At 34.7% G+C, this 22,051-nt stretch overlaps 1 protein-coding gene across 3 annotated transcripts in view; it reads right to left on the bottom strand.

The window, feature by feature from the left end:
* LOC138694855 (harmonin) overlaps positions 1 to 22,051 on the bottom strand; it is a 521,763-nt gene that overhangs the window by 183,135 nt on the left and 316,577 nt on the right. Inside the window, exon 1 of one of the 3 annotated variants that reach the window (XM_069818986.1) lies at positions 7,411 to 8,678. The exons of the other annotated variants lie outside the window; for them this stretch is intronic. The gene's annotated coding sequence lies outside the window, so the exon portion shown is untranslated. Of the gene's footprint in view, positions 1 to 7,410; positions 8,679 to 22,051 lie in introns of those variants that run through there. 3 annotated transcript variants of the gene reach the window in all.

Below are 22,051 nucleotides of genomic sequence, written 5' to 3'. Positions count from 1 at the left end.
ATTATAAGGTCTTCGGCCGAAACTAGCACCATGTTTAAGTGCTGTATGTCCTATGCTCAGGAACGTAAAACTGTCGCTTTTCGTAGCAATACGTCATTTTTATTTTCTTCCAATCCTACCATTTTACAGCCAAGTGAAACAAAACAATTAAGTGCTTCCAACACATAAAATGCAGAATCGCCAATTGCCGTTTCTTTAGTAAAATACTTAAAATCATGCCTATAAAACATAGTAAGAAAGCAGTCTTTACTTCTTTGACGACACAAAGTGGATGTGAATGTAACTAATCTATATTATGTAATAAGCCAAATTTACGTTGTAATGACAATCTGAAACATAATAAACAAACTACACAAAATTTACACTAATATAATTATTACGCTTGGGAACAGCATGTTCTTTGTATTCCATGGAGAATTCGCCACTGACTTAGATTTCTACATGCAAAGTAGTGTACACATGCAGAGAACGAAATATCGGAATAATTAAACTTCTAACGAAGTAATCTCAGAATGGAGACACGCTTTGTTCGATTGTTCTTTACTTGGAAAGTGTTGAAAAGAAATTCCTTCTGCTCATATTCCAGCACCATGTTATTTCACAGCAGGTTACTGCAACTAAATTGTTGCAATGCGCCGCCGAGCAATGAACGATAATTAATAGTATCCGTGACGAAAATATTTGTTAAATGTTCAGTGGCGGAACACAACCTACATCATCAAGACAAAGAACATTATAAAGAACAGGAGGTCATTTATATTTACAGTATGTATGTATGGCAATGCAAAAGTATAACTTAACGTCCTTTATTAAAATGCAAGGCCTATTTATAGAAAATGAATTAGTTTATGGCTGTCATAACAGAATAATGGTTAAATAATATTAGTACGGGAATAAGTTATGTATGACCAGAGATTATTCTCCTCAATATTCTCAATGTAATATTTTTCATAAAATCAATTATAAGAGAGATATTTCGATTTATTTCAGGCCCCTTATAACCCCCCCTTTTAAATAAAGCATTTTGAATGCCAGATTACTTAAAATGTAAGTTAGAACAAACTTAATTTATATTCCAGTTTTCATATAAATCGGTTCAGCCATTATCGCGTGAAAAGGTAACAAACATACAGACACACAAACAAAATTGTCAGAAAAGCTATTTTTGGATTCAGGATGGTTAATTATACATGTTGGCACCAATTATTAAAACAAAAAAAAGCGAAAATTACCAGATAAAGTTCGGTTACAGATTTATTATTAGTATAGATCATGAAACAAATTTATAAGGTTATGAGTCAATTTTTAGGGAACGAGCAAAGCAAAGCAAAGATTTGTAATGATGGAGAGTTTGATATCATGGTCTATAAAGAAAGAGTTTGACAACAATGATTATTGAATATTATAGCATTGCAAATCGTTTCATAATGTTAACTTTATCGCACAAGTTAATCCGTCATAATAGAAGTCAAGACGTTTTAGTTGGCATGGTAATACATATTTTACGGCTCTGGTACAATAATGTGGCTTATTATGCACGATTTTTACTAACCATAATAGTAATATACGTTACAAGAGCGGTATGTTGACGTTTTCATGGTCGAGGAAAAGACTGAAAAAGCGAAACGTAGTTGAGCTTTTTTAATTTCCGAGAACATGAAAACAAACATATCGCTCGTGTATCGTACATTATTTTGTGCGAAGATCGTTTATTACATACCTGAAAGACGAATTTCTAATTAGTTGCAATGAAATCTCCATGTTGGTTTCTGTTTAATGACACCAACTTCGGAACACCAAAATATCTTTCTTTAACATTGTTGCTATAAAATGTTTTCTGTGTTTACTATACTCCAGCAGGCCGTGATTTACGTCTGTCTTCCCCCCCCCCCCCAGTCTATAAATGCGAACTTAAAACAAACGGTAAGGTTATGTAATGATTTATTTTTCATTTTAATATTTTAACAATATTATTTATATAACATATTGCAGTAATAACATCGGCATCTGGAATCTCGTTGATTTTTTCACGGCTTCCTTAATGTTACTTGTATCAGGAATGCAATAAGTTTCGTGGAGTAGTAGACTTTACTTAATTTTTGCAAATGTTTAAAAACAATAATTAACATTGCAATTTAGGTGAAATTGCAGGGGTAAGTTTCCAATTTATAATTATTACTATGTTAAACGTCTCTAAAATAATATGTTAAAAGCCTAAAGCAGTAAAATGAATGTCGCGCTTAAGCGGTAAGAAGAGGGAAATTGTTACCTGTGTTACGTTGGGAATACTGAATGTGGTATTTCACACTTACCGCGTATTGGTTCTGTGCGGAAAGCAAGCAAATACGCACGATCTCGCACAAAGACATTTTATAATGCTGGAGTATAAAAAAGAGAAATTATTTACCGACAAATGTTTTTTTGTAACTTCTATGCGTATTCTCTTGAGACAACTACATTAAGTCTATGTATTATACACTATTTTTGTATTGTGGTTCAATGAAAGAAAAATGTTGAAATATGTCTGCAGGAAGGAAGTAATATCACATTAAGATCTCACGATATTTTGGATAGTCTTTAAGAATAAAAACCTCGGACTTTTGAAATATATACAGAGTGTTTCAAAAAAATGTAAAAAAAGCTTCGTGGTGTAGTAGACCAAGACATTTGGAGCCGTTTGAATAGAAAATGCATGTCCGCCGAAACCTCCTTTCAGAGCTACGTCATTGTAAAAGTGCTAATCCCCGAAAGTAGGCAGTTTCTTGAAATTAAAGACCCTTTTTGTGCCCAGTAACTGTGTCCGTGCAGGAAAACAACTAGCAAACAATACTGTAGGCGAAAATTGGGTGCACTAGGATTGTTGTTGTAGGCCAGGCATGTCAATTGATGCCCACAGGAGCAAGCGCGCGCTTTAGAGCCCAGGAGAGCCTGAGCGCTTTACAGCGGAAAGGAAAGAGACAAACGAAAATGGTATTATATGCCGCTTAGTCGAGCTATATTCAGGAATGGCCAGCACTGATTCAATAATAAAGGGAAGAGAACTTATTAAAACTGTATCCATGTTAATTTTTAGATTTGCCTGAGAAGTATAAGTGCATTATAAGAATGTAAGTTTTAATTTTATTGCTCACTTTTCACAAGTTTGATTTTTTTTATTCAAAAGAAATATTTTCTCAACTTTTCGTATAGAAAAGTGAAATTTTCAGGTATAGGCCTATTTATTTAGTAGCCTTACAGAATGTTTTCGTAAATTTAATATACCGTATATACGTGTTACTGAAGATAATGTATTGAAAATTTTGAAAATATTCGCATGGAAATTGTTTGTAAGGAAATGAATTAACAAAGCAACTACTATTACATCATAAGCAAAAGATACGTGCCCATATGTTGTAAAAATGTCAGCTCTATAGCTTCAGCAGATTTCGAGAAAATAATTTAATATTCTGATGATAGGAAGTTGCTCACAAATGTCACCTTAAAAGCATAATGCGATAAGAGTTTTGTTATGTAATATTAGTTACACTTAAAAGAGATACAGTACCTAGGTAACTTTGCTTTGTACTGTAATATTGTTTTGATTAGTTTATTGATTACTTTTGCAAGGCTAAAGATACCATCAATATAAATTCCAACTTATCATGTCATACTCAATCTCTTTCTTTGGAATATCACTTTCTTTATGAATGACTTGTTTCATCCACTTAATACAGTATAATATTATACTACTATGGAATTTAAGTGAACATTCCTTCTTAACTCTCTATTATGTTATTAAGATTTAAAACACAAGTGCAATATTAAGAAATCAGTGTTAGTACTTTTGTTTTACAGACAATATAGATAGTATTAAACAGAAAGAAGCCATATGAAAATAACGACATAAAATTTCACGTTCCGTTTGAAGTTCGTGCACCACTGTTTTCTTAATCTAACAGGTTGCTTATTCATATACACAACCCTTCCTCTTTCCATACATAGCGCTTGCTGCCCGCGCACGACGTCAAGGTCAGAAAAATGCGCTTGCTTTGACATCACTGTAGTGGGCTATAGCATTCCTCTGAGTCAATTTTAGGGGTAACACGTCCCTATCGTCTCTTACCCAGAGTTGACAGTGCACATTGAACGCATCATTGCTCGTTCCTCCTTCAGGACAATACGTAGTGGAACGGCGACAAGAGAAGAGTAGAACACGGTGAAGTCGTTTACATTTCATTTATTATTAAATGACACACTTTAAGTATGTTTCAATTGAAAATGTTGGTTTCATAACACAAAACAAACATTGTATGGTATTATATACACAACAAATGTTCAAAGCGAGTCTTTTATTTGTTTTGAGGACCACATTTTACGACTATGCCAATCTCATCTCGTCACTGTTCCACTGTGCTGACCCCAAACTCAGTCTAAGTTGTAGTCTGTTGGCAGTGCACAGTGAACTCATCCCAACTACTGCCATCCTCTGAGGAGCTTAGTGCTGAGAGGAATGCGGTTCCGACTAGTCTAGCGCGGTACTGGAGTGGGAGGGAACAGTGACAGCGGCAGTCTGGAAGTACAATCATACTGAAAACATTCGCCCAATTTACGAGAGCAGTATGCCTATTAATTTTCTAACGTATTTTTGGCGAGATAGAGATACACCATTCGTACTTACGCGTTCAGAAAAGGAAAGTATTGTAGAAAATTGTATTTATTTTTTATTTAGGCCCATATATATATATATTTATTTATTTATTTATTCTGGTGAAGTTAAGGCCATCACACCACCAGAAATACAAATACAATAAAATAAATAAAAAGAAAAAATATAATAAAACTACAATAATATAAATGAAAAAAAGAGTCATACTATAAAATTTAGTGATTAGTAGAATTGAATTAAATTTGTAAAGTAATCAATTTAAATATACTGTACTGCTGAACTCACTTGAGAAGTAAAACTACTCGATTTGTATTTTAAGATATCACCAACAAATGATTTTCGCATGTCATTATAGGAATTTGTTTCCACGATACCAATCATACATATTCTGAAATTCCAATAGAATAAAACCAAAAACTTTTCCACAGCATGTTTCCTTAAAAATGACTTGTAACGGCGAAATATTTAACATGAGTAATTCATATAATATTAACATAGCTAATATCAGGGAGATGTTTGAGGAAAAATTGCAACACTATAATATATTAATAACAAAACCATATAGGCCTAGGTAAACAATATGTATATGAAATATTCACACACTACTACAAACTGAAGACTGCATATTTTTGGACGATTAATACTACCCACTCCGCTCGGCTCGGCTTGGCTGTAGCAACAAAAGAATCTACCTGCAACCCCCCCCCGCACCGATGGCAAGAATACCTCAGGTCCCAGCGCTAAACTCGTCGGAGGAAGACAGTAAATGAAACGATACATCTTTGAGCACCTACTGCTTTGAGGTTGCCAGTTTTCTCTTTGTCGATACGGAATGGCACGTAATGCTAGCATTTATACCATTGAATTATTATACTGTAACAATTGTCATATTTCATTAAACTGAAAACTTTATGCGCACATGGCTTTGTGCTCAACATAACGCTGCTCGTGTTATGTATCTCCAGTAAACGTGCTGAGGTAACGTGCATGGTTTACAATGACATAGCTCTGAAAGCAGGCTTCAGCGGGCATGCATTCTTTATCTCAACTCCGAATGTTCTGCCCTACAATACCACGAAGACTTTTAAAATCTTTTCGAAACGCTGTAATGTAATACCGCATATACAGAGTGATTCAGGAGGATTTATCGTCACTTACGGAGCTTATTTCTGAAGAAATTCTGAGCAAAAATGTCATATAAACATGGGTTCTATTCTCAATATTTACAGAGTTACGTTTCGTTATTGGAACGCATTGCTGTGAACAACGCGTCATCTTGGCCAGCAAGCAATCAGCAGCCAGCGCGAGTATGCAATTACGTAGAGCGACGAGTGCCGTTCACAAGCGTGTGGCCAAGTGTACTGAGGCGGACGGCAACATTTTTTAAAATGTGTTGTAAACTCTCCAAGACTGTAAATTAGGATGCAAAATTGAACTGCAAATAATCAAGTCGGTGGAAGTGGTGTGATTTGTAATAATTGTTGTGATAAGTGCGTAAGAATAAGGCAATTTTCTAGTCAAAAATAGAAAAAGATGTCTGTACGAAGCAACTAAGGAGTTCACGGCATATTTTTAGCTTCACAATACTTGCCAATTAAATAAATTATACTTCTGAATGGTTAATTCTCTATTTGTATTATTCTTTTCCTTCAAACTAAAGAAAAAACAAACAACTTTAAATTAACTCCGAAAATGTTGAGAATAGGAACTATGTTTTATATTACTTTTTTTTTTTTTTTTTGCTCAAAGTGTCTTCAGAAATAAGTGCGTAAGTAGCAGTAAATCCTCGTGAATCACCCTGTGTATATATATTAGTTAGTTAAGGACGATGCTAATATCCATAACAATGATTATGGCAATGCTATTATTATGGATTTTCTATAGCACGCGACACTTAAGTTTTTTTGACAATGGTGTAATTTTGGAATGTGAAGAATTCATATAGGATATAGGGTATGTTGACTTTAAAACGTACTTGTATTAGAAAATAGCCAAAAATTGTAGGTAACCTAAAAGTGATTATTTAACACGTGAAATAAAATGAACGCGAATACAGAAAAAAAAATATATATATATATATTTTTACGATGTAACAATTATGAGCCAAGCTAACCTAACTCAACCAAAGGTGGAAATTTATTATTATTATTATTATTATTATTATTATTATTATTATTATTATTATTATTATTATTATTATTGAGTTTTTCGAACTCTTATTTGAGGTTTTATCCCAAACTGTGAATTTTTTTTACTCATTCCTAACACTATATCAAGCGTTTATACGAGGCAACATAAACATCACTTTAAAAGTATAGGCCTACTGTACTAAATGAAGAACACGACAGTCTTGGCTTCTACGGAGTCTCGAAGCTTCATCTTAAACATTACCGGTAATAAATTATTATTATTTACTGTGTAACAGTTATTCGAAAGTCGGACGAATCTTCCTACTTTTAAAAATTTAGAGCACGCTGAATGTGGAGACCTAACCCATAATCCCTCGGGCTACTTCGTACGCACTCTCTCCGCACAGAAGAAAGCCAAATTAAGTTCAAATACACATCATTATTAGTTCCTGACGTATGAGACTAGCAATGTATTTTGTATATCTATGTCTGTAAAACATGCAGTTTATAAAACGTCAAATTATACTTCCATAATTGGTCATTTTTACGTTTATAAAAGCTTTTAGAAAGAAGTCACAATGTCAATCCAGCATGCATTTCCGTATCATGTTTTGCAACAATGCAATTTAAACTTACTTGCATAGAAACGTGTTTCTTGGCTGAAGAACTTGAGGTACACGAAATAGATGCGGCGATCACAAACTGCATTCCAGAGTTTAAAACACCACAACCAAGACTACAGTACATTCATCTCGAGGCATCATGTTCAATCCAAGTCTACAGTACAGTCATTTCAACTCACGACTACGAGATCTCACTAAATCACAACACTTTTCGTCGTATTCACTTCGTGTCTTGTAGGTTACGGAAACTTTTCCTTGTTGTGAAAAGGCGCAATACACGTTATATTAAAAATCCACTTTTGATTCTTCTATTTCAGAATACAGAGAAACTCATGTAATAAACACTTGATACAGCGTTGAATACATCTAAGAGGTATAATAGTTCTGAACTTACGAATAAATATTATGTAGGTACGGAAAGGAGGATTGTAGAATTTTAACGGTTTAGTTTCGCAATAAGCTTCATCATCGCTGCTATGTATGAGTAGGTCATCTTGGCCATCACTTAACAACAGTCGGAGCCTCAGGAAGTTAAACGTCCTGTCCACCACATTTATATCTCATAACGGTATTTGGAATAGGTTGACGCATCGTTTACAACACAAGAACCCAATTAAACACTAATCACATGTATCGATAAGAAAATGTGTTCACCTGTGTTCGTCGTAGCTTATAAAGGTTAGAAATAAATTAACCTTTGAAAGTATATAAATTCCTGAGAACAGTTGAAATCTAGAACACAAACAACTGAAGTCTTAAAAAACCAATAGAAATCAAGAATGTTAACAATAATTGCTTTGAAACAGATGAAATCTAGTACGCAAACTATAATCGTAAAACATTTGAAAAATCAATACACGAATGATACTCGGAACAACTTTATAATAACACAAACATATACATTTAATCATTTATTTTTGTTTTTATGTACGGGGTAGAATAATGATGTAGGGAAATTAAATGTTTACTGTCAAGCGACACTTTCTTTCCTCTGCACGCTAATTTATAACACACGAAAACATGTTTTTGATTTTTCTAATCGCCCTGCATACACGTAGTTCTCAACTGAAAACTATAATAATTTTTAATTCACTAGTCCACTATGAATCTCAGTTGAAGTTCCATTTCACAGAAGTCCAGAATGCTTTGTTTCTTGAAATAATAAAAATCACAATGCAACACAAGACCGCTTACTTCGCTTCGCCGGTGCCGTGCGTCTGTACAATACGAACATCTAGAAGTAACTGGCGAGTTATTTGCCGACTACCGTACATTTTGAACTGGAGTCACGTAGTTAGGAATGTTTCGGTAGAGCGGCTGTTGACGGCGGATAGTCGGACGTAAGAGAGACGAGTTCCAGTTGTTTTTTGTGTGTTGTTTCAATTCCCTCCTCCTGGATTCATGGTTGGATGACCACCTACCTGCATTACTATCACTACCTCTCTGTCTACAATGTTAGAAAGAGAGAGAGAAACAGCGGGGAGAGAGAAATGCGGTGCAAACAGAAATGAGAATGAAGCCAAACACACGTCTTGTTAATAGCATCAACGCTTACAGACCTCCCACAAAAATAATATGCAATCGAATCGTGAAGCAATCAGAACAAATTCTGGACCACCCAGTTTCGTTTTGGGTGGTAGATTTATACTTATTCATTCAATAGTTCTTTTTAATCGTTGAAATTGCGGTAATAAGTGGAATAAATAGTAAAAAGTATTTATTAATATGACAGAATGCCCTTAAGCAGTTTTGTCAACAAGAAATCTCACAAGCTGTCGAGGTTTGAACTTCTATTCAGAAACAATTAGTTTTATTCTTTTTAAAATACTTTTCAAGACTCATTGGCAAATTCTTTATACGTAAATGAAAAAGATTTTGAGAACTGTCAAAATATAGTAAAATGTCGTTATCCTATAACGAGCGCTAGTGTAATTAATATTCAGTATTAGAAAATTATTTTCTGTCCCTTTTCCTATATAATTTTAATAGTAAAATATTTCAATTTAACAAATTTTGCGTTTTAAGAAAAGATCAGTATAAAGAAATAAACCTTTCGTTCCCTTGCCGAAAAAAATTTAATACAGGAGACAATTCGTTAGCAATTAGGAACACATTTTATATTACAATAATATTGTAATTGCATAGTGGCCATATGGTCACTAGATATCTAACGTAGTATGTTTTGGGTCAGATGGTCAAAAGGAAGTAAACGCCAAAACATGGATTTTCAGGTTATGGTTGATTCACAAAAGAATTTTATACTTGTTTTGACGTTAATACTCCCGAATTCCAGGGACAGATATTTGCATATATATTTCGATATTCAAAGGAACTAAGTCATAAATCTCAATGCAAAGTGGAACATTTATCTCACCATAATTCAAAATGGATATTTTGAACTTATTTCCTTCTGACTTCAGAGGTAAGATGTTTAGGCCATGTCTCAAAGCTACATTTTCAGCTGAAGTGAACTAGATTGTTGACTAAATAGCCGGATGTGACGTCAGAAGTTATGATCCAAAGCTACATAGTGCATAGCAATTAAGTCCGTAGTAGCTAGTCAACGAAAATGCTTGCTTGATTGATGACTTGTTCACTAAATAAACATGGATATCTCATCAGCAAATGGGGTTATGAAATCTGAAAATGCGTTGGAAGTGAAATAATGTAAATATAATGTTGAATAACACGTTAACTTTGAACACTGACATTGTTAATACCTTCTGTACAATGTTTTAAACATTACTGTAATATTAGGCCGTGTCTCAAAGCTACATTTTCAGCTGAAGTGAACTAGAATGTTGACTAAATAGCCGGATGTGACGTCACAAGTCATGAGCCAAAGCTACATAGTGCATAGCAATCAAGTCCGTAGTAGCTAGTCAACGAAAATGCTTGATTGATTGATGACTTGTTCACTAAACAAACATGGATACCTCATCAGCAATTGGGGTTATGAAATCTGAAAATGCTTTGGAAGTGAAATAATGTAAATATAATGTAGAATAACACGTTAACTTTGAACACTGACATTGTTAGTACCTTCTGTATAATGTTTTAAACATTACTGTAATATTAGGCCGTATCTCAAAGCTACATTTTCAGCTGAAGTGAACTAGAATGTTGACTAAATAGCCGGATGTGACGTCACAAGTCATGAGCCAAAGCTACATAGTGCATAGCAATCAAGTCCGTAGTAGCTAGTCAACGAAAATGCTTGCTTGATTGATGACTTGTTCACTAAACAAACATGGATACCTCATCAGCAATTGGGGTTATGAAATCTGAAAATGCTTTGGAAGTGAAATAATGTAAATATAATGTAGAATAACACGTTAACTTTGAACACTAACATTGTTAGTACCTTCTGTACAATGTTTTAAACAATACTGTAATATATTAGGCCCTTATCATTTCCACATAACTCGTAATGAAACTGCATTAGGACACTGCCTTCTTAATTTAGTGCTGCACCGCGATGTCATGGTTTTCAGAAAAATAATCTATGAAGAAGGCCATGTTTCAAGCATACATGTCCAAAGCTCCCTAGAGTGCAGTTTACAAGTCACCTAGTTGCTAGTCACTAGTATGTAGTATGGACTTGAGCTTTGAGACACAGCCTTACTATCATGCAAATGTCTCTGAAATTTGTGTTACTAATTTCCTGCAGTTGTTCCTTTGTTTAGTTTCCTTCTACCAATCACAGCTCACTAATCTCACACAACATGGCTTCCCAGTCACACAACATGGCACCTCTTATCTTACAACGTTCTTCATAAAACTTGAATTTTGTACTTTTTCTATATCTTTATTCACACTTTTTCTCTTCAAGTGCAATGCAAGTTCAGGTTTTTATTTTATTTAAAGATATTTTCCGGACCAACATGCAAAATATTCGGAATTTACGGTGTAAGCATAGATAAATGAACAAGCCTGCTTTTTTCTTTAGAAAAATAACATTTCAATATAATGATTTTTTTCCTATAACGAAGTAATTTTAGAAGTCTCCGGATTTCGTTGTACTGGCATTTTAATATAGACATTTCTTTTTCACTCTCCGAAAGAAGAGTTTCTTCATAAAATTACTGGTAAAAATAGGAAAGGTAAAATCACCTCTCCATATTTTTTACTACCATTTTATAAAGCTCTTCACAATTGTTTGTAATGATAGATTCACCACTGTGTTCGACAGATTGTTGCAGTATCTAGCCAAGTGGTACAATCTCAGTGACAATAACATATTTTCAATTATATCTGTTCTTCACCTATCTAGCCCATCACTGTTCTCATTTAATGACTTAGTTTACGTAGCAAAGAAATTTAAAATTAGTTTCCAAGTTCGATGGAAATGAACTCTACAATGAATGGTCAATTTTAAAGGGAATGTTAACAACACTGATGCAAGGAATGATAAAAATCAGTGTTGCAAACTTTGGGTATCTTTTTTCGAAAAAGCTACGGTCCCTAATATGTTAATAATAATGCGACATGTGCTACCAGTTCCAGTAAACAACGCGCACGTGGAAAGAGTGTTTAGTGTCATGAATGGTTTGTGGACAATGACAGAAACAGAATATCAACAGAACTAGTGAGAACAGAAATTTGTATTAAAATGAACTTGAGTGTAAGCTATCAGGAATTCTACAAAATAGCGTTGAAAAACAAGAGACAGCTGGAATTTGCAAGGAACTCCAAGAAATACAAATTTTAATTTAGGCCTACGTCTATTCTTAATACAGCAAAGATTTAATTACTGCTGAATTTTTAACAATTTTACAACATTTTTATGCGAGGCTCTGAAAAAATTAACTAATATGCGGTACATTTAAGAGAGCGCAGTTTCCTGTGTGCATGCCTAAAAATTTCACCGTGATTGGATTTTATTTTACGGGGAAATAAATGCCTAAAATCTGCAAATCTGGTATTAAAATCAAGGAACTTGTTGGAAACGTAATTTCTTTTTTCACGATTTCAAGTATTAATTTATCCATCAAATGAACTCCGACATTGTTGAATTTTGAACCGATCCTTTAACTTGATATACAAAATGAAATATAATAATCAATTATATAGATATAATAATAATAATAATAATAATAATAATAATAATAATAATAATAACTTTTATAGACATCGTAAATCTCCGAGTTTGACGATAGTTCCACCTGGCAACCCTAAATGCATTACAAAGTCACATGCACTTTAACATAATTGCACGTTAACTAAACAACATATAATAAAAAAGCTGTAAAAATTAAGACATTTTCAGTTGAAACAATGATTGTAAACAAAAGACTGTTAATTTTACATTCTTTAAAAGAATTGCAGGGCATGAAGTATTACGCTTAGTAATGAAGCATAGAGTAGTAAATAAAAAAATACAATAAAAAACGCGCGCACACACAAAATATTCAAAATGGGAGACGCATAAAATGTATTTCTGAGATCTTTCCTTAGTAATATCGCGAAAAGCACATGCATTTACGATTCTCTTCCTTCACATCTTTACAATTGACTAGGCTTCATCTCACCATCCACGCTAGAGTTACGCAAAGGCTGTAGCTTATTGCCAAATGCAATATAAAAATATTGCACTCTCTAGGATTCGCGGAAATCCGCATGTGCATACAAAGGCTCTGGAAGATCGTAATTGTGAAAACGGCGTATGTTATATCACTCAGTCCTTTTCACCGCAGTTACAGAGATATTTGCAGGAAACTGTGTAATTACACGTGTTGCTTCCCTGCGTGTCTCTTGGGAGCACGTCCAGGAGAAATTTGAAGCGTTTAATAATACACGTATGTTCCTTCCTTGTGCGCATTCTTTTATTTCAGTACACACACAAGATGCTATAATCCCATATATGGAATTTTATTATATGACGGAAATGTGTCTGCGTCTGGTAAAGAAAACCATGCCCTCCGGTAGTTCAGTGGTGGATTGCGGATTTACCATTCCGCGAAATCGGATTAGAAGTCCGGCGAAGGCTGGAATGATACTTGGGGTGGATAACCCGTATCTCCAAAAGTTAACGAATTTCATTTCAACGGCACCCTTCATTTCACTTTCACCCCTTTATTCATTTCATTAAATTTCATGTCATCAAAAAGTGCATATATAGAGTGGAAGTGACGTAACCCTGCAGATTGAAAGGAACGATATGATACACGTAAATGAATAGAAAACCTATATTACGTTTCGTAATAAAATGAAGGATTACTCAGAAAATTGAGTTAGGAGTTTTAGCAGTCTGGCAACATCGACGCTAACATACTCCCATTTCTTTTCCTAATACAAATGTAAGAGGTCAACGAACTCAGGTCTGACCCCCCTAGGTGAACTACCTCCCATCTTCCTCTCTGGCTACAATGTTGCAAGCTGGTCGCATCGTTCAGTGGCTTGAAATTAGTTGTTTTAAAATTAAATTTACACGAAAACCGTCCACGCTATTGAAATACGCCAGAGGAATAAATGATTGTTTATTATATTTGCTATCGATATGGACAAAAATCACGATTTTACTCGCAATAGTTTAAGAATAAGAGGGTAGGCCTATTAAACATTATGGAAACAACTTTTTTTTTCTGAGAAAACTATGAACTTTCTACCAATATGGTATTACACTTATTTGTTACATACAACATGAGCTACTTACTCTGAAAATCTGCAGTATTATTTCACTTCCAGCCTTTTTCATTGACGTAGAACACGTATTTCCCCACCCGTTCCGGGAATCATGAAAGAAATAGGCTTAATGACAGAATTTCACATGCTTACTGTAACAAAAACTATTAGTCACAGCCTAATACTAATGTTGTTAGTAGTTAGGCCATGAGCCAATGTAACTTTTTTGACTACGCTCAATGACGAAACCTTCCCTTATCATGGGCATAATGGCGCCGAAGTGCAGTGCAGCCTCTCTCAGTAATATCTCGGTATCAATAGCAGTTACTGATCTGTGCGACCACTCATTTGATTTGTAATCGTGAGTTGTGCAATATTAAAGTGATAATAGATACGTACGAAATACTCTGAGTGAACTATGATAAAAATTCTGTTGTCTTCTGTGACACTATTTCGAAATGTCGCCTCTTATGAGAAGAAAATAGCCCTTCTTTAATTTCTTCTCTTATCATAGACACGTTCTCTTCATTTGTTTTCTTCAAAGCTACTATGAACATTTTTAAGAGTCCGTCGTTAATTACTCTAGAAATAAACATTCCACAGGATTTTCCTGAATGCAATGTGCATGGGCTACACAGAAATCGGAACATCCCACAAAGCTAAGCGAACATCTATTATTTGTATGCTATTGCACAATGAAAAACCGTAAGTTACTATCAAACTTTAATGAGTGTAATTTACAGGGTGTCAGAAAAAGGCATATGACTCGATTAAGAGAGAAGTTTTATATGATATTCTTATTAAATTTGGTATTCCCAAGAAACTAGTTCGATTAATTAAAATGTGTCTCAGTGAAACATACAGCAGAGTTCGTATAGGTCAGTTTCTGTCAGATGAGTTTCCAATTCACTGTGGGCTAAAGCAAGGAGATGTACTATCACCTTTACTTTTTAACTTTGCTCCAGAGTATGCCATTAGGAAAGTCCAGGATAACAGAGAGGGTTTGGAATTGAACGGGTTACATCAGTTGCTTGTCTATGCGGATGACGTCAATATGTTAGGAGAAAATCCACAAACGATTAGGGAAAACACGGGAATTTTACTGGAAGCAAGTAAAGAGATAGGTTTGGAAGTAAATCCCGAAAAGACAAAGTATATGATTATGTCTCGTGACGAGAATATTGTACGAAATGGAAATATACAAATTGGACATTTATCTTTTGAAGAGGTGGAGAAGTTCAAATATCTTGGAGCAACAGTAACAAATATAAATGATACTCGGGAGGAAATTAAACACAGAATAAATATGGGAAATGCCTGTTATTATTCTGTTGAAAAGCTTTTATCATCTAGTCTGCTCTCAAAAAATCTGAAAGTTGGAATTTATAAAACAGTTATATTACCGGTTGTTCTTTATGGTTGTGAAACTTGGACTCTCACTTTGAGGGAGGAACATAGGTTAAGGGTGTTTGAGAATAAGTTGCTTAGGAAAATATTTGGGACTAAGAGGGATGAAGTTACAGGAGAATGGAGAAAGTTACACAACACAGAACTGCACTCATTGTATTCTTCACCTGACATAATTAGGAACATTAAATCCAGACGTTTGAGATGTGCAGGGCATGTAGCAAGTATGGGTGAATCCAGAAATGCATATAGAGTGTTAGTTGGGAGGCCGGAGGGAAAAATACCTTTAGGGAGACCGAGACGTAGATGGGAAGATAATATTAAAATGGATTTGAGGGAGGTAGGATATGATGATAGAGAATGGATTGATCTTGCTTAGGATAAGGACCAATGGCGGGCTTATGTGAGGACGGCAATGAACCTCCGGGTTCCTTAAAAGCCAGTAAGTAAGTAATATACCGGGTGTTTTAGAATTCAACCGAAGAAATTTAAGAGGTCATGGAGGGGTCCTAGGTAAGTAATTTGAGTTAAGGAACTAGGGATCTGCGGGTTCAAATTTGTACGTATGGCGTGAAATATTTTGAGCCAGTACGCCACTGATTGAACCTATACATGGCATAACGTCATATTTGGAATTGTGTCGGATACAGTATTGCTATGCATAATAAATCATTACTACAAATACGTATTTTGATGGTTCGGAAAAGAAATAATTCAGAGATCTCAATAACATAAAAGATAGCGACATAAAAAAGATTACCACAGTGGGACTCGAACGTACCACCTTTCGACCTGAGGTCCGACGCGTTATTCGTTGCACCACAGCTTCATGTCGGTTATTCTCTTCTAAAATAGGTAAACTAACGAAAATGAACGAGAGTGAAACAAAAAGGAGTGCAGTGGCGTACTGTCTCATTACTTGCAGACAATTTCACAGATTCTGTAAAAGCTAAATTTTCAAAACACAGTTGATTAGTTCTTAAAAGTTGGGCAATCTCTAATAAGGCACAATGTCCAAAGCACTATGTACAGTAGTAGCAAAAAAAAAACCGGACCGACTCTTGTAGCTGATTTCAGAGCCTTGTTCACTCCAGAGCGTCGGTGGATATTCCTTGGACCCGAACCACCTGTGCAGTTGAACAACAGCCACGCAGCTGGTTACTGTTTTCGTCTTCATTGAATGGCTCAGGTGCTTGGCGTAGCGATATTTTACTAAACTACTTAATTAACTTATTATTCCCAGAACATGAATTTTACCAGCTTATTTTCTAATGGCTTTCGAAATGGACTACGTCAGCAGTCGAAACTACAACAATTTGAATAGATTACTCGCTATTTTGTGAATGCGGGCGTGGCATGCGCAGTGGCTCATTTCGGGGACTTTGATTATTCCGTCGGTCCGGTTTTTTTGCCATTACTGTACAGACGTGCACTCATTACGAGTGACTATGTGGCCGGGATCCGACAGGATGAGCGCCGTCTTGAATCACTAAGTGATTACTTACGCTTATCATATTATTATGATGTACTGAAGTACATATGATATTTCCAAGCAGGAATTCTGCGTTATCATATGATGAAGGATGGATAGAACAGCATGTAGAGCTGAAAACCCGGGTTCGAATCCCGGTGCCGGAGAGAATTTTTCTCTGTTCTACCCTTCCTTCATCTCATAATAATAATTTAAGTATTTAATGTATGTTTGATGTCTTCAAGTTACTATGAAGGAATAGCAGAGGTAGTTTGGATTCCTTCTACTGGGTGTTCATTTCAAAGTGTGTCATGACGTCACTGTTGTGAGTCAACGATTTGAAGCGAGTTTCAGCTTTTATGTCAGAGAAGTTGCCTATTAATGAAGGCGTTCAATCTGAACTTGAGAACGTGTACGGTATAACTTGAACGTCGTAGCAACAGATGGTGGTCTGTACAGTCTGTGTGCTACCATAACCTCTTTCGAACTGTTTTGCGCGGGCAATTCGTACGCAGGGTATTTGTTATCATCGGTTGCCTATGGCAACGTTCCACAACACAAATCAAATGCTCCGTGTCCATGTTGACCGTCGAAGTTAATGTCAACAAACACTGTACGTAAGTAATCGTCTTGACCCTCTCCCCATACTCCGACAGTAAGAAAAAAACTCACCTCAGTACGTGTTTCCAAATAGTTCACATTCCTGCCACTACCGGCGTTACGGTACGTATCGGTAAGTAGTCTTCAGAATGAACGCCGTACTTGCCAGGCAACTTCTCTGGCACATAGGTAATACGCCTCTGCGGAAATGAAGGACGATTGAATTCTCTAGGCTCATCGGCTAGCAACATGACGGCATACAGCGAGCCATGACACACTTTGAACTGAACACGCAGTATTCGCTGTGGTTTGCATGTTACTTTCGGTACAAACTGACAACAGCTCTGCAGCTGTAAGCTTCCCCTTTTAGGTATACAATGTGCCTTACTCGTAGCCCGACCGAGCCCAGCCTCTGTTAATTTCTATTTTAAGACACCTATCTTTTAAATTCTAAAATGTAGATTTGAATGTTATTTTTGGATTTTGTATTTTTTTCTTATCTCTTCTCATTTTTAATCATAGCCACAGATTGTGAAATTAATAAGAGCTACATTCACTTTGATATTCAATAATAATGACATCGAACCCGGAAAGCCGTTAATGATCGAAGAATAATGTTTTCACATTTGAATTGTATATTAATCCCTTTCTACAGAAATAAAAACCCTTCTTTATTTTAATGCAACTCTTATTCTTAATGAAACGTCTTGACTTTCAAATACTCCTAAGCTTATATTTCCCTTCAACCAGATTTCGAACAATCCAGATCACGTCATTCTCTTCTCCCCCTCACCTCGAGACTCTTCTTTCACGACCAGCCTCATTGTACTCGTTGATACAGCAGTATTAAATGACCGAATAAACATACATTGTTTGCCAAGACCTTCGAGCATCCAGGAAATGCAGATGAAAGCGACGGACTGTGTCGGAAGCGATGATGGTCGTACAGACAAATATTTATATTTCCTTTGTTGCATATTAATTGATGTGAGAAGTCTCTCGAGACAAATGAGAAGCGAGTTCATAAAGGGTACTTACCTCGCCCATAAACACTTAAGCCTAAGTAACGTGATATCAGTAAAGAGCATTTATCCTTTCATTGTAATCAGATAGCTCTTACTGATTTCATCTCGCGGTCCTTAACCTTCTTGCTGCAAAGAATGTGTTTCTTGCGATATTTTTATTGACCGAGGTCTTTCACCTGTGTTTAGGAATTAGAGTATATGGAAAATAATAAAAAAACGATAAGTTATTATTATTATTATTATTATTATTATTATTATTATTATTATTATTATTATTATGAATATGTTAGGATAAAATCCACAAACGATTAGGGAAAACAAGGGAATTTTACTGGAAGCAGGTAAAGAGATAGGTTTGGAAGTAAGTCCCGAAAAGACGAAGTATATCATTGTGTCTCTTGACGAGAATTTGTACGAAATGTAAATATAAAAATTGGAAATTTATCTTTTGAAGAGGTGGAGAAGTTCAAATATCTTGGAGCAACAGTAACAAACATAAATGACACTCGGGAGAAAATTAAACACAGAATAAATATGGGAAATGCCTGTTATTATTCGGTTGAGAAGCTTTTATCATCCAGTCTGCTGTCAAAAAATCTGAAAGTTGGAATTTATAAAACAGTTATATTACCGGTTGTTCTTTATGGTTGTGAAACTTGGACTCTCACTTTGAGAGAGGAAGATAGGTTAAGGGTGTTTGAGAATAAGATGCTTAGGAAAATATTTGGGGCTAAGAGGGATGAAGTTACAGGAGAATGGACAAAGTTACACAACACAGAGCTGCACGCATTGTATTCTTCACCTGACATAATTAGGAACATTAAATCCAGACGTTTGAGATGGGCAGGGCATGTAGCACGTATTGGCGAATCCAGAAATGCATATAGAGTGTTAGTTGGGAGGCCGGAGGGAAAAAAACCTTTAGGGAGGCCGAGACGTAGATGGGAAGATAATATTAAAATGGATTTGAGGGAGGTGGGATATGATGATAGAGAATGGACTAATCTTGCTCAGGATAGGGACCAATGGCGGGCTTATGTGAGGGCGGCAATGAACTTCTGGGTTCCTTAAAAGCCAGTAAGTAAGTAAGAAATAAGTAAGTAAGTATTATTATTGTTATTATTATTATAATTATTATTATTATAATTATTATTATAATTATAATAATAATAATAATAATAATAATAATAATAATAATAATAATAATTATTATTATTATTATTATTATTATTATTATTATTATTATTATTATTATTATTATAGCCTTAGCTCTTGTATGCAACGGTTAAAATGACATAACGCAAGACCTAATCTGAATGAAATAAAGCGAGGTCGAGATTTGAAACATGTTAAGGGGTTAGGTACAGCTTACAGCAGTAAAATTTTGGAAATATTCAACATTATTTTCCTCATTACTGTATCTTGTACAATAATGAAAATTAGTATGTGTAAAACATTGTCCTTCTGCTATATGACAAAATAGTACATTCTGCAACGAGCCTATAATGATAGTAATTAAGACGCGAGTATGGTTGTTTATGAAACAAGCGCAAGCGAGTTTCATAATTTTCATACGAGCGTCTTAATTACCATTATAGGCGAGTTTCATACGACTTTTTATCCATATTTCTAACTTGAAATTATTCAGAAGTATTCATTTTATTTGTATCTAACTGAAGAGCGGAACTGACCTTGTGCAATACCTCGTAAATTGTGAGATGTGCGCAGACGCGAAAGTATTGATTTTTTTTCCGAGGAACAGATCTACACATTGACCTTGATAGCCTATAACCTACAGATAAACTAAATATTAACCTTGATATAACATTGAAATTAAATTAGACATTGAAAAACGAGATGACAAATTGAATTTATTTGAATATTATTTACAATTAACGCTAATTTTTATAGTAACAGAACATAACCTTCTGCGACAGTATTGGATTTCCAGCCTCCGTGACCTTTCGATAGTTGTCTTTCGATTGCATATCCGAGAATAGTCGAAAACCTGAACTTTAATGAATAGTTGTACTTTAATGACATGCATTAAAGGACTGCTACCAAGTGTATAATTACTACATTTTGGCATGGTCGAGCATAAATATTTTACGATAAAAAAATTATATATATATATATATATATATATATAACTATCCAACATTCTGTGATGAAATTATCTGTGTGTATTTATGCTTATCATACCTACAATATGATGCAAAATCACTTTTCTACCTTTGATAGGTTGTCTGATAAAAATAAATTCATTTAATAAAATGGTCAAATATCAATATTTTCTTCTAACAAAAAATAAAAAAAATATATATTATTTATTAAGGAATGTAGTTGAAATAGCATGATATTGTAAATATGAGTTTCAGAAATAAAATAAAAGAGAGAGAAATGAACAAGTTTATGAGTTATGAGGGAACGCTTCATCACTGCACAGTGAACTGCCACCGTTTTGGATTAAAAAATAAATAAATATATTTTTTTTTAAATTGTAAGAATATTTTTTTCATATAGTAGAAGGACAGTTTTTTTACACATACCAATTTTCATTATTGTGCAAGATACAGTAATGGAAGAAAAAATGTTGAATATTTCCATAAACTTTACTGCTGTAAGCTGTACCTAACCCCTTTATATTATGAAAAAAGGACGGAAGAAGACCAAAAAGGAAGTAATGCAGGGAGGAAGCCTGAGAGGAAGTAATGCAGGGAGGAAGTCTGAGAGGAAGTAATGCAGGAAGGAAGTCTGAAAGTAAGGATTGAAGTAAGAAGGAAAGGAAGGAAATTAAGATATAAAGAAATCAAGGAAAAAAGAAAGACATAAATAAAGCAAGAAGTGAGAAAGATATAACGAAAACAAAGCAAGAAGAGAAGGAAGAAAGAAAAGATAAAGAATTAAAAGAAAGAAAGAAAATTGAAAATATAAGTTAGAATATGAGTAATAAAGACGGGAAAGTAGAAATTATAACAGAAGGATAGAAATACCTCTGATTGAGGTTCTTACTATTATGTACCTACATCTATTATCAGGCAGTACATCTCACTCGACAATATGTGTCAGAGGAAGAACAATTGTATAGCCTACATCCGAAGTCTGACTAGTGTAATAGTATGTAGCTAATTGGCGATGTATGCAATGGAGGGGAAAAGGAACTGGCCATCTTACCCCATTATCTTCTGGCCTAGTTGCCTCAAAGTGGTTCCTCGTTGGTATCACTTGTGAGGTTCAGACCTGTCTTCGGACAGTTGACTAAACAACAGCAAAGATAGAAATACGAGAGGGAAGAAAGACTTAAAGACAGATAAATATTTAGGCAGACAGATAAATACATAGGTACCGTAAGTAGATATTGCACACATACCCTACATAAAGACATACCAACATACATACATAGATCTAATACGAAGAGGATATGTATGTATATATATATATATATATATATATCTCTTAATATATAAAATTGAATGTGGGTATGTATGTATTTATGTATGTGTGTATGTTCTCTATACAAATCTACA

Source organism: Periplaneta americana, chromosome 2 (genome assembly GCF_040183065.1).
Source record: "Periplaneta americana isolate PAMFEO1 chromosome 2, P.americana_PAMFEO1_priV1, whole genome shotgun sequence".
NCBI lineage: Eukaryota > Metazoa > Arthropoda > Insecta > Blattodea > Blattidae > Periplaneta > Periplaneta americana.
This window is presented reverse-complemented; position numbering and strand designations above follow the sequence as displayed.